Raw genomic sequence first — 12,936 nt, forward strand, 5'->3', positions numbered from 1 at the left:
TACACGCGCGCACGGTATGTCACTTTGTTCGTTGTCGCGGGTAGTTTCCCCCTCCTAGCTGGTCGTTCTTGTTCAAGCTCCAGCGATTCCGGCGGGTATCGGCGCTTGTTGGTGTGTGTACGTGTGCGTCGGCAGAGTTATAGTAGGGCGACTGGCGATGATGCGGTACGGCATAGCACGTCACTGGGCTGCTACTCTGCTTCTCTCTATCTAAAATGCAGTACCACTAATATAAGTATGATCTCGTGGTGATGCAATCCTGACAGAGAGTAGGTTGAGCGAGAGAGAGAGAGAGAGAGAGAGAGAGAGAGAGAGAGAGAGAGAGAGAGAGAGAGAGAGAGAGAGAGAGAGATTCCTACTTCGACGTTTACCCCGTCGCAACGTACGCAAGCAATGCTAGTAGAGTTTGCTCCAGTGGTGGAGGCGCACGGTACTCTTGCCCGCTCGCCAGTACGGTTTTGTCTTCTTTAGAAACTGTCCCAGTCGTGGCAGTTCATACAAGGGGTCAACCTTTGCAGTTCTGGCATCAGATTTTTATGTAAGAGGTCTAGCTGTTTTTTCAGGCTTGGTGATGGCTTTATTTCCTTCATCATGCCTCATAGGCATGTCGCAAAATCGCGCACGGGGCTGTGCACGCCTTGGTATCTTCTCTCTGCGTCCGTTGTTGGAATCGCCTGTTCGTGCCGTACCATCTTGTCGTCGTCGTATAGAACTCTTCCCAGCTTTGCCACTCATCTTTGTCGTTCTCGCATTATTCTGCGGCTACGCCTAAATACGAATGGCAGAGCCGCCATCCTCTCTGCTTGGGTCATTTGCGCTAGGGTTAAAATTCGTTCTTCCGCGAGACGAGCTAATTCTTCCTTCTTGCTACACGAATTTATTTTAATACACACCCACTGCGATACTCTTGTTCGTTACCTGCAACGTTGTGGCGCCAGTTTGTAACGGAGCAACTGGCCTTGTGCACGGCGGTCACAAAGATGCCGCAGTGACCAAGCAGTTTCTTTATCTAAAATACTACGCCACGGCTATCCCTCGATGACGCTGGAGTCGCCCACGGACGTTAGCCGTCGGTGCAATGACGACTCCGTGCAATGCAGCTAAGTCACTCGCGTATATAAAATGCACGGCGAGTGAAGCTCGCCGCGCTTTTTCCGCGCACAGAGTTGCTCGGCTGCCAACGGCGACAACGATGCCGCGGCTATATCCAAGTCCAACCCTGTCCAGTCCGCGAACAGAAGATAGGAAGGACGTGGTTCGTAACAGCAAAAAGCGCAACTTGTGAATAGAATAGTTGCATATATTGATCACTTTAATTGGTTACAATAGTTGCGAGAGAGGACGGTGTTCGGTAGACGAGCCGAGGATTCGGTGGCACGAATCTCGGCTTTGGCGTCTTTATAGTCGCTTGAAAAGATTCATGAGATATACGGAGATGCGAAGCATGCGTCAAGCACGATCTCCGGTGACCAAGGTCAAACGACAGAATCCGATCGAGGAGGCGTCCCTCCTAGCCAAGCTGCTCCACTCCTCGAAAGGCTCCTGGATTCGGTGGCATCTGGATCAAGCTGAGATCGAAGGTGCCAGCCATGGGAGTTGATTGATCGAATGATGCTTGTCGACACGATTTCGTTTACCGGGATACTTTAGTCTGGTCTCCGCGCACGTGTGTTTACTGGTCGCAAGCCCGAAACAGTCAACCTTTACGCGCAGTGTCTCACGCGCGCCTCCGCGTACGACTTGGCCACACCGCGCTTGCATGCCGAGCTAACATCGCGCGAGTACAGAATAAAGTATTGAAAATACACGAATAATATACATCATTGCTTATTGAAATTACTATGAGATTCTATATTAATTTCTAATTCTAAAACATTAAAATTTTTGTCATCAGAGAAAAAAAACGCTCTCTTCAATTCACCTCATGGGTGGCGTGGAAAAAATAGAACTTTTAAGATAATGAATAATATTTTTTACTATAAATGTTGAATAAAGTAACTGAGGGGGGCTGAAGGGGGGCTTCATAACTAAAAAGTAACGCTTTTTTGCAACGTTTTAACGTTATTTTGACGAGAGGCTGAGGAGGGGGGGAAGCTGGACTTGGAACAACTATATTATTTATATAAATATATATATATATATATATATATATATATATATATATCAACGGGCAAGAATGCCCTTACAAAAATATAGAATTCATGTACATCAAATATTGAATAGAACGAACAATATAAAACAACAAGATAATATAAACCAAGTTACCTAACTAAATGCCGATACAAATGACTTGAGATTCACTTTAAATTCCGACAATTGCTCAATGACAGTGATACGTTGAGGGAGAGAATTTCAGGCACGCTTTAGTCTGTGTGAGGTCGAATAGAACCCAAATTTCGAATGCGCCAGATGCTCGTGTATAGGTCTATGGCTACGCAGATTATAGGATAATTGTCTAACTGAGGAAAGGTCGGAAATCGACGGACAAATCATAAATTTACGCAAAAGTTTAAACGTTTTTAGATAGAATATTGCGTAAATTGCAAATATTCTTGGCAACAGAAAAGTTTATATGTTCGCTACGATTGTACAATCTAATTATAAGTCAATACGCTTTATTTTGCGTTATTGGCTTTAGATCACGATTTTCTAAGTGTATACAAAATTTAAAATTATCTTAAGTTTCTCTACCTGATACACGTTAGTTGTGTTATCAGGTTCGACAAGCTAAATTTATAAGTCTTTTGATATATCGAAATATTTCTAAGTTTTATATCTTCTCAAGGCGTAAGTTGCTCTTGAGAGGAGACTAGGTGCTTTAGTTGCGCCGGAGCTAGTGGGCTTGGATAGCCCGTACAGGTCCTTATATAGGCCGTGGAGAGAGCGGGTATCGAGCCGCCGAAGAAACTATCACCTTCGTACCTACACACGTACATTCACACCTACATACATACATTTATCATTCATACACATATATTATAATGCGCGCGCCGCATGTATGTATAAAAGTGGCTGCACAACACCCTTTGTGTTAAAGCAAATGTTACTCTCTCTCTCTCTCTCTCTCTCTCTCTCTCTCTCTCTCTCTCTCTCTCTCTCTCTCTCTCTCTCTCTCTCTCTCTCTCTCTCTCTCTCTCTCTCTCTCTCTCTCTCTCTCTCTCTCTCTCTCTCTCTCTCTCTCTCTCTTAAAGAGTTATCTTAAGCAATCAGTGCAATAAACTATACTACGCCGCGAATGTCTCCAGAACATATTATTTATGTGCAGCTTCAAAGGTAAAAGAATGAGATCTGTCTACACAAAGATTCTAATGAAAGAGTACCAGATTTTTCGGGCTAGGAGTTGTCTACTTTATCTAGTCTTTATCTAGTCTTTTCTTGCATCGTTTACGAACGTGCATCAGTGTTTGTTTAATTGATTAATATATGAAATATTATTATTATTAATCTTTATTGTTTATACCATAATTAAGTATTTACAATATGTATCACTTTTTTGCCTTATTCATATTTTTATCGCTTAAGTACATCGTATTTTATCTCTCATATCTGTTATCTTTGCTTTATACATTCTTCCTTCTTTCTTCTCACCCCTCTCTCTCTCTCTCTCTCGCTCTCTCTCTCTCTCTCTCTCTCTCTCTCTCGCTCTCTCTCTCTCTCTCTCCCCCTACTAAATAAATGCACTACCTTCAATAGCTAACACCTATATCAACATTGGAGGTGCCCAGGTCAGCTTTGAATCTTCTGTGCGTAATCTGGGACTGGCTTGACTCTAAACTCTCGTGGAAGGAGCACGTTACACAAGTGTGTAAGCGTGCTCACTCGCTAATATACTGACTTTACTTTTTCAGAAAAAGTACCAATCTCAGATTGCGCAAGCACTTAGTGCAAGCGCTCCTGTTTCCCCTTATAGACTACTGTTCTCTTGTATACTGTGACCTGACGCAGGAACTCGACTTAAAACTACAGAGGTTCGTGAACACGGGGATTCGGTACATCTATGGTGTAAGGAGAGATGAACACATCTCCCCATACAGGCGGGAGCTGCAGTGGCTTGCCACTGCCGGACGCAGGAAGTATTTCACTGCTTCTTTCTTACGAAAAATGTTTAATACTGCCGTACCATCATACGTACTGGCCTACTTCGACTTTCGCGTAGCACTCCGGCCTATTAGGGAGGAAGTGCTACCTCTGGATATCCCTAATTTCGCGACGGAGACGCTGAGGAATTCGTTTCATATCAGCGCCTTATACCTATGGAACAACTTGCCATCACACCTCCGTAACACTACATCCATCGCAGTATTCAAGAAACTAGCTAAAGATTACTTTTTCGAACTCGAAAATGCATAAACACATAAACATCGTGCACACGCACACACTTGCTCACTCTCGCTTTATCCATGTTAACCTCAGCATACTTTCACACTACACACCTACTAAAACAGATACCTCAAACTTATTATTTTTGTACTTTTACTACTCTGCTGTACATATTGAATCGTACAACATAATGTATGCAAATAAAAATTAATTAATCTAAAAAATTAATCTAATCTCTCTCTCTCTCCCTCTCCCCCTCTCTCTCTCCCTCTCTCTCTCTCTCTCTCTCTCTCTCTCTCTGGATGACTTGCAGATTTACAACCAATGCCGCCTGGAGGAGCTCGACTCCTGTTCCGAGAGGATGACTGCTAACGCCGACAGGATTTCAGGCTGGGCTGCACAGAATCATTTAAAACTAAACGTTCGCAAAACGCAGGCAATCATCCTGGGTTCTCTCGACTACATAAGCGCTTTGCCAACGTTTGCTAATACCTATATTAATATAGGGGGAGCCCGGGTCGAATACCAATCAACTGTGCGCAGTCTAGGGTTCGTGCTCGACTCTAAGTTAACTTGGAAAGAAAACGTCACACAATTGTGTAAACCTGCCCATTCACTAATGTACAGACTCAATTTTTTTAGAAAGGCACTGATCATCGACTGCGCAAGCACCTTGTGCAAGCATTATTATTCCCTATCATTGACTACTGTGACCTGACTCAAGAACTAGACACCAAACTACAGAGACTGGTAAACATGGGAATCCGTTACATCTATGGTGTAAGAAGGGACGAGCACATCTCCCCCTAAAGGCGTGAGTTGCAATGTCTCACCACCGCTGGACGTCGAAAATACTTCATGGCCTGCTTCTTACGGAAGCTCTTTAACACTGCCACTCCAGCCTATATCATGGCCTTTTTCGACTTCCATGTTACACTCCGCCCTGTAAGGGGGGAGGTGAACCCCTGGACATACCTCCCTTCGCCACAGTGACGCTGCGGAAGTTATTTCATGTCAGCGCCTCATATCTCTGGAACGCTCTACCATCTCATCTGCAACACAAACTCTGTCACACTTTTAAAAAAACACTGGCCAAACGCCACTTCTTGGCTCAGGACAACATCGAGTCCTAGTCGGCTCTCTCTCACTCTCCACATACAGTTCGCATCTTCCCATCTCGCCCTCATCACATCACATTCCATTGCACATTCCATCTCACACACATCTATCACCCAAACTAAATTAAAAATACTATATACAGAAATGACTAAAATGTAAATATTGTATAATATAATGTACAGAAAAATAAAATAAATAAATCTAAATCTCCCTCTCCCTCTCCCTCTCCCTCTCCCTCTCCCTCTCCCTCTCCCTCTCTGCCTTATTTATTACTCACAAACTTCCCCGTTCTCACCCCTCTCAATCTCTCCACTTCTTTCTCACTTCTCCGTTTTACTATCGCGATATGTATAAAGCAATGCTACTCCTTAACTAAACCCGTCTGTCTCCGCCGAAGCGCGCCAAACGACCTCCAATATATAAAATATTTAAATAATATACTTTTAATCGTGATATTTACTTTTCTATTTTTTTACTTAATATAAAGATATAATGGAAGGAGAAATGAAAACGGTAAAGGAATAAATAAAGTAAAAAACAAGTATATTTATATTTATGAATAATAATCGATGATTTATTAAAACATTTATGATTATACAAATTTATTGCGATATACATTGGTAAGACAGAAAAAAACTGGTTTCGGTTATGATGAAAAATTAAATAATAATAATTTGTCACTTACTATGTTCATTTAATAAATCGACAATTACATCTAGATGATGTGACGCAAGCTGGTAAAATAAATCGACAATATCATTCCGGCTAAAGGATATTTCATCCTTCGCCTCATTTGCACGTTTTTGTACAATGGAGGTAACAGTATCAAACCATTCGTCATCAATGACATTAATAATTTGAATAATAGTGCATGTATACATGCCAAGTTTTAATACGGGTATATTATCAAGATCAAAATTTTTAATGTACTCTAAAGCCTCTCCCGCATCACAACTTGCACTACCCACTACAGATATGAGATATTCTAGACGTGCATCAATACATTTTACGATATATTCGTGTAAACAGAGAAATGTGTCTCTTTTTAAATAATAGTTGAACGATACCGTTTTGTGATAACCCCAAGTGTTGATGGAGGGACGTAATCTTTAATTTTGATAACCTTATCCCTCTGACTACGAGTAAATTTCACTGTCCAGCCTGAACCGCAAATTTGTTGACCCATCAGGTCTTCACCGCAACCACAAAGATACTTGTAAAAATCGTTGAAAAAGTCTGTCAATTGTAACCACTCGTCGTAGGTGAAAGCGATTCTATTAAAGTCATCTCCAAATAGACGCACCACAGGTTTGTAGTATTCATCTCTGAAGTTGTTATATTCCAGCCCAACGATAATTTCCATTGCGTAAGATTTGTCCAAACTGTAGAGTGAGCTTAGCGATTGAAGTCAGCTTTTTTCACAAACGAATAACTGACTCTCTGCCCGCGATCTCTTAAAATATTCTCGTCAATGGTTGGAATTTATGATTGTGGTAGAGGAAACCACACCAGGTGAATGACACTTATCGGGTGTCAGCTATCAATGAACGCTGATTCACAAACATTAGGAGGTTGAAAATAAAAACGCCTTGTCTCACAGTAATTTTACGCTGTAATAATAACATATTAGAATTGCAGCTATGTAAGCACCTGACAATGCCGCCACCGCATCCCATTTTTGCATATTGTCAGTGAAATTCTCGAGAAATTTATTAAAATCCAGACCATCGCTCATATAACGCAAAAACATGATACAATATTGACCGCATACGTCGGAAGACTCGCTCTGCAGTCGAATGTTATTCCAACGAAATTGTTTACAATTTTTTCGCAATCGATTTATATGATCGGGTATAAATAGGGGGAGGCCAAAACTATAAAAATAAAATGCGTTGCAAGATTCGTCAACATATACCCAATGCATACTCGATTTCGTATGATCATCCGTATTAAGAATGAACGCTGTCGGTTTCGTCCACACCTTCGGTATCTGATCAATTACAAATTTCGTTAATAACAGTTTTCGAATTTTTACACGTCGATAGGCAGGATTTTAGCTTGTAAGCGTTATTTAAAGCACACCGATAATTTGTGTAGTACGTTTTGACAGCGTGATGCATGCAGTACGCATCGGACGATAATTTATCGAAAGATGGACAATCTGTACGGTACTCGATATTAAAAATATTCCGATTAGTTATGATTTTGCACAACGCTATCCATTTATCATTATCTCTAACGTATATACTTCGCACTCTTTCTAAAGTTCTCTTAATATTTTTTGAACCGTCTTCAGTGACACCTCACCCTCAGAGTATTCGATTCTGTGATGAAATTGGGTCAGCCAATCATTCTGATTTCGTACATCTTTACTCAAATAACGAAGAGGTATTGTAGATTTCACCATCCAATGACCGTTGAATTCACCGTTAACAGCCACTACGGCAACCTCTTTCGGTATATTTCGACAGTTGGTACCTTTGAAGAACTGGATGTCAATGGCCACATCCATGTTTGATGAAGTGTATAATATAGGAGGTAAACGTAAGCAAACAGAGAAAAGATAACTGTGAGAGGAGGACCGCTCCTCTTATATTATATATGTTTACAGTAGCAGTAGTGGAAAGCGACATCTGTGATTTAACTGCTGAAATTGACAATGACTTGCCGTGAAGCATCGATTTCCAAAATATTATCATACTCCGCATATATAATGCAATTGACCGTTTTTGTTAGAGCATAGGCAAAAAGTACTTCTAATCTAACACTGCCGTGTTTGATCAAGTTCCAATGACTGCAGTCATTAACAGATAAATCTGGAGTCAAATCGAAGGCAAATAGACAGTAACCATGTAGATATGATTCGCGCGTTATTTGATTGCCCTCGTTGAGAAAGTGTATACCTGTATCAGATAATAGTGTGTGATACGTATCCACATATAGATTTTTTGCTGTTAAGTCCGGTTGCAGTGGCTTTGAAGGCACCTGTACACGGTGAACGTACAAACATAGAAAATTTATATTAAAATGTTTGAAATTGAAGGGGTTAAGCTGTCGATCGCCATTGAATGCTTTATTATAACAAACCCTAGGATAACTCTTTTTGGTAGCTGACCCAATATAATGTCCAATGTTTTACCGTGTACACTGCTGTGCATAGTAATTGCTTTGACTTCTACACGCGTCAAAGGATATTTAGCCGTAGTTTTTGAGAGTGATTAAGCGTGTGCTAGCAATTTACCCGGACTAATTTTAACACGCCTGACGAAAAGATTAGCCTCCTCAATGTGTATAGTATAGTAACCCGATGGATCCATTAGACAGAAGTTATCACGAGATTTCACTAAGCGCACTCTCACTTCAACTCCATTGATCAACAGCTTCTCCTGATTAAACACATCTGTATTAAGATGTCCAATAATGTCCACGGGTTTATTTATAGCCAGAAATTTTCATCTCTTCGCAAGACCCTCGATCTGATTTTCTGTGTCGTTCATTTTTTCTGCCGTATCGTTGCACCACAAAACAGTCGACAAGTGAGAAGTTTTAGCGACAGGTCCATAATTCAGCAATGTTTATATGTATGCCCTGTAAGCATAGGCATTAGTAGGTGGCGACATAGGTTTCTGATTGAAAAAAACATCTACTTGATTGAACAGTGAGTGCATCAAATTATTGATTGAGCCTACTTGGTTTGATGAAAGTCTAAAAACTGCTTGGTTTGCTTCAGGTACATCTTCTTCGTCTATTTTGCATCTCAAACTTACACGAACACTAAGCATTGTATGAGCTAGATCGAGGTATTCATCACTATTCCCGGTGATCACAAATTCTATCAGTGAGTCATCGGTCAAAGATGATATCGGTTTATATTGAACCTATTGCGAACCCTCGATTGTAGTTCGCGTAGGTGAAATGTCAAACAATAGTAGCTCGGACTTTGGACATTTGCTCGAATGAGTATGTAGGAACGCCATCTTTAACTGTCAAAAATATCTCTAGCTGTTCTGCTCTTTTTTTGTCCCCTCCCAGGATTCTTCTTCTTATTATTACGAGGTGTGTTGCGTGTCGTCACATCAGACATGATATTAAAAGCTGTACGCACAGCCTCTTTACCCACAGCTTTTGCTCCCCGACTAATTAGAGAGAGGACTCGACGAAATATACCTGCTAGGAAGGAGCCGATACCGCCGTGACCTATTTGATAAGGATGTACATTTGTGGGAAGAAACTTTTTATTCGGGTAGTACCATATTCGTAATTATCAGTATTCATCGATACAGCTCGTAGCAGTCTTAATTGTACATCACCTTTCACATACGGTTCACAGATGTCGCTGTAGATCATAAATATGGATGGCAGACTATTAGAAAGTCGAGCGGGTCTATCAGCCTCTATTATGTATTGATCAGTAGTAAAAAGAATTTGACTATCTTTTTCAAATCCAAGAATTTTTCGCACTCTTTCCGATAAACGGAGCTCATGACTGAACTGGAAGCAGCTAGTTTTTCCACAGATTCTGCTGACTGTCACATAGCCACCACGTTCAACTGTCACCTTTTAATGCCCGCTAACACATTCTAAATTATTTATCTCCTCAACCAGAGTGTGAACGTCTTTGTAATTTCCTGAACGAATCATTGATTCTGCGATTGTAAAATTTTCCACTCTTAGCTGATTCGTCTCCAGTTTCGTGGGAGGAATTCGTTTCAGCGAAAATATTCTCTCTTCTTTCTCAGGTGGCACGTGTTGAAATGTCAAGGGGATCTGAATCTCTGTAAGTTCGACCAGCCATGAACCTTGTAATTTGATCTGTTGTGGCAACTGTGTAATATAATGCGTCGTAGTGTTTTCCGCGAAATAATTTATGCTGCTGTTGCTAGGCAGAATAATGTGAAACTGATCTTTTATATATGCGAAACTTGATTAGCCTTGACCCAGGAATTGAACTTTTCTGGATAACCTTCCCAGCTGACAAAATACTCCTTCGAACGACCCTTTCCTCTGCTACGCAAAAATTTTCTATTTCAAATGATGATGTCTATGTCCTCACCTGACAAATCTTGTAAATGGTAGATAGGTGGTTGACGTGTCAGAGAAATCCGTGCAATTTTTAATAATTTTATAATATTCTGCAATACGTCAATGTATCTGCGTGTATTTTTGTGAGTAAAATATCGCCAAATTCGCTGTTAAATAGTTCTTATCACTCTCTCAGCGATGGCAGCCTTCGTATCAGGACTACGTGCCACTCTGTCAACAATGTCGTTGTTGCGCAAAACTTGCTGCGTCTCACAATCGAGGAATTCTTTACCCTTGTCTGTCTGGAGACATATTGGTTTACGACCATTGCTTCTCGACAGCACTTGCAAGAAAGCCTCAGCGGTATTTTTAGAAGTTTTCTGCTCGATCGGTTCCAGCCAGCTATATGCACTGACAGCATCGATGACAGTCAAGCTATAAGCGTAACCCTCATTGTAAGTTTTTAAGGATCTCAAATCCATGAGATCAGCCTCCCACACGTCATCCAAATTACGCACATTATAACTACGTCGCGCAAATCGACGTCTAACTAGCCGGTATAGATTATACGCATCTTGACTCTCGAGCCACTCAACAATATTTTCACGATTGGATTTTTCTCTTCTTTTTACTGTTTTTTATCCTCCCACGTGTAGCTTGAAAAAGTTTATTAACACTAGCGTACGCTGCCGGATGTGGAGGCGCGTAATAAATGTTCTCGAATCTTCTTTTTCTACTCATCTTGCGTTATATCTCTAGTCACTTTTTTAATTGTTTTCCCTTTACGATGTTTTTGTTTTTTTCTAGCTCCTTTCTTCACAGTGTCATCATCTTTGCTACCACTACTGCTACTGCTGCTACTGTCTGATTTCTTTTGAATTATTTTCTTATACTTCAGTGCTCTCCCGATACGTGAAAAAATTTTTTCGAAAGTTATCTTGCTCACCATTCAACAGGCTGTCATCACATTTTCACGAATAAAATGACGGAGTTCCTCATTTGGCGAAACCTCATGATTAAACTGACACTCCCATTTTTCAATCAACTGATAATTGACTGACCTTAACCTATTACGGATTCCTAATGTTCTCTCGTATCTTACATCCATCGACTCACCATTAACTAATTTTGTATCTCTGTTTATTCTATAACATTGGGGACACCCGTGCCAAAAACAGCCGTGAAACTGTAGCACTATACCACGGTGATTATCCTCGCCTTGCGGTGCACAATAACCATCAATCACGATATTTTCTGGTAGTCTTTTTTCCCGTCCCCGCCCCGCCTGCTCGATGTCACGATGAAGAACTTGTTGCTCCATCCAGGTGAGCCAGTGTATAGCAATTTCAGACTGATTGCCTGTCAATCTATAACCACGAGGTGGTATAATACCAATTTGATCCTTTTTCAAGATTTTCTTTCTAAACACTCGCATGTAAGAAGAGGCTATAGTTGTACATTCAGTAAAAGGGTCTACATCAAATTCCATGAACGTTTTGCGGAAAGCTAAGCACGCCAATCTCAAAAGAATCCCATCTTGTTTACAGTATTATAAAATTTCTCTTTGGAAATTAAACACGTATCCATCGTCGTTTCGTTATGTGCGTGCGTGTGTGTGTATTTGGACGACACTCCCCCTCCCTTACTACACTGATCCTTCGTGGTGGGTGTGTCACATACATTTTTTGTGGCTTGCTGGGCGAACCGCGTACTTGGTATGGCAGGCATCGTGTAATTTGACTCCCCCTCCCCTATCATGTCGGACTATAGCGCGGACAGCCCCCCCCCCGTGGAGGGGGTTTGTTTTGACGTACCATAGTCCGAGGTATACTATTTTAGCTCTTTACATGAAAACCGCTCGACGAAATCGTTTAAAATTTTAGCAGCAAATAGGATTTTTTGTTATGAATCACCAAAGAAAATTTTAAAGCTTTTGATTACATACTTTTTCCCAATATCTCAAGTCCAATGCCTTTTTACATCTGTAATCAAGGCACAAAAAAAATAATATTTTTCAGTTTTCGATTTATTACTGAAAAAATAATTGGTAAAATCACTTGAAATTTTAATGGGATATAGTTTGACATGTGACCCATCGACATGAATTTTTTCGTGAGGTTATGATGATTAGTTTTAGAGATGAATTTATTTAAAAAATCACCTTTTTCATTTTATCTGCCAAACATTTTATCTGCGGTTGATCCCGAGGACCTAACGAGGAAAAGGAGGTTATTTTATTTTCTTTCAAATGCATTATAGCTGAATTGTTTGTAACAATGGGATGATTCAAAAAATGCAAAATAGTGTTTTTTAAAAATTAGAAAATGGCCGTAAAAAAGAAATAGTTGAGAAAATAAAAAATAACTATTTTTCCCGAATTCAGAATCCAAAAATGCATATCAAATTTTATTGATATTGATGGATTAATTCCAGAAATATTGCGGTATACACACACACATGTATACGGACATTTTC

The 12,936-nt window shown here is 40.5% G+C and overlaps 1 protein-coding gene across 10 annotated transcripts in view; it reads left to right on the plus strand.

Annotated features, from left to right (window-relative positions):
• The window catches only part of LOC100678509 (nuclear pore complex protein Nup160 homolog), a 311,275-nt gene that overhangs the window by 297,533 nt on the left and 806 nt on the right, over positions 1–12,936 (plus strand). The window lies entirely within an intron of this gene.

The sequence above is a fragment of the Nasonia vitripennis genome, assembly GCF_009193385.2.
Source record: "Nasonia vitripennis strain AsymCx chromosome 1 unlocalized genomic scaffold, Nvit_psr_1.1 chr1_random0002, whole genome shotgun sequence".
NCBI lineage: Eukaryota > Metazoa > Arthropoda > Insecta > Hymenoptera > Pteromalidae > Nasonia > Nasonia vitripennis.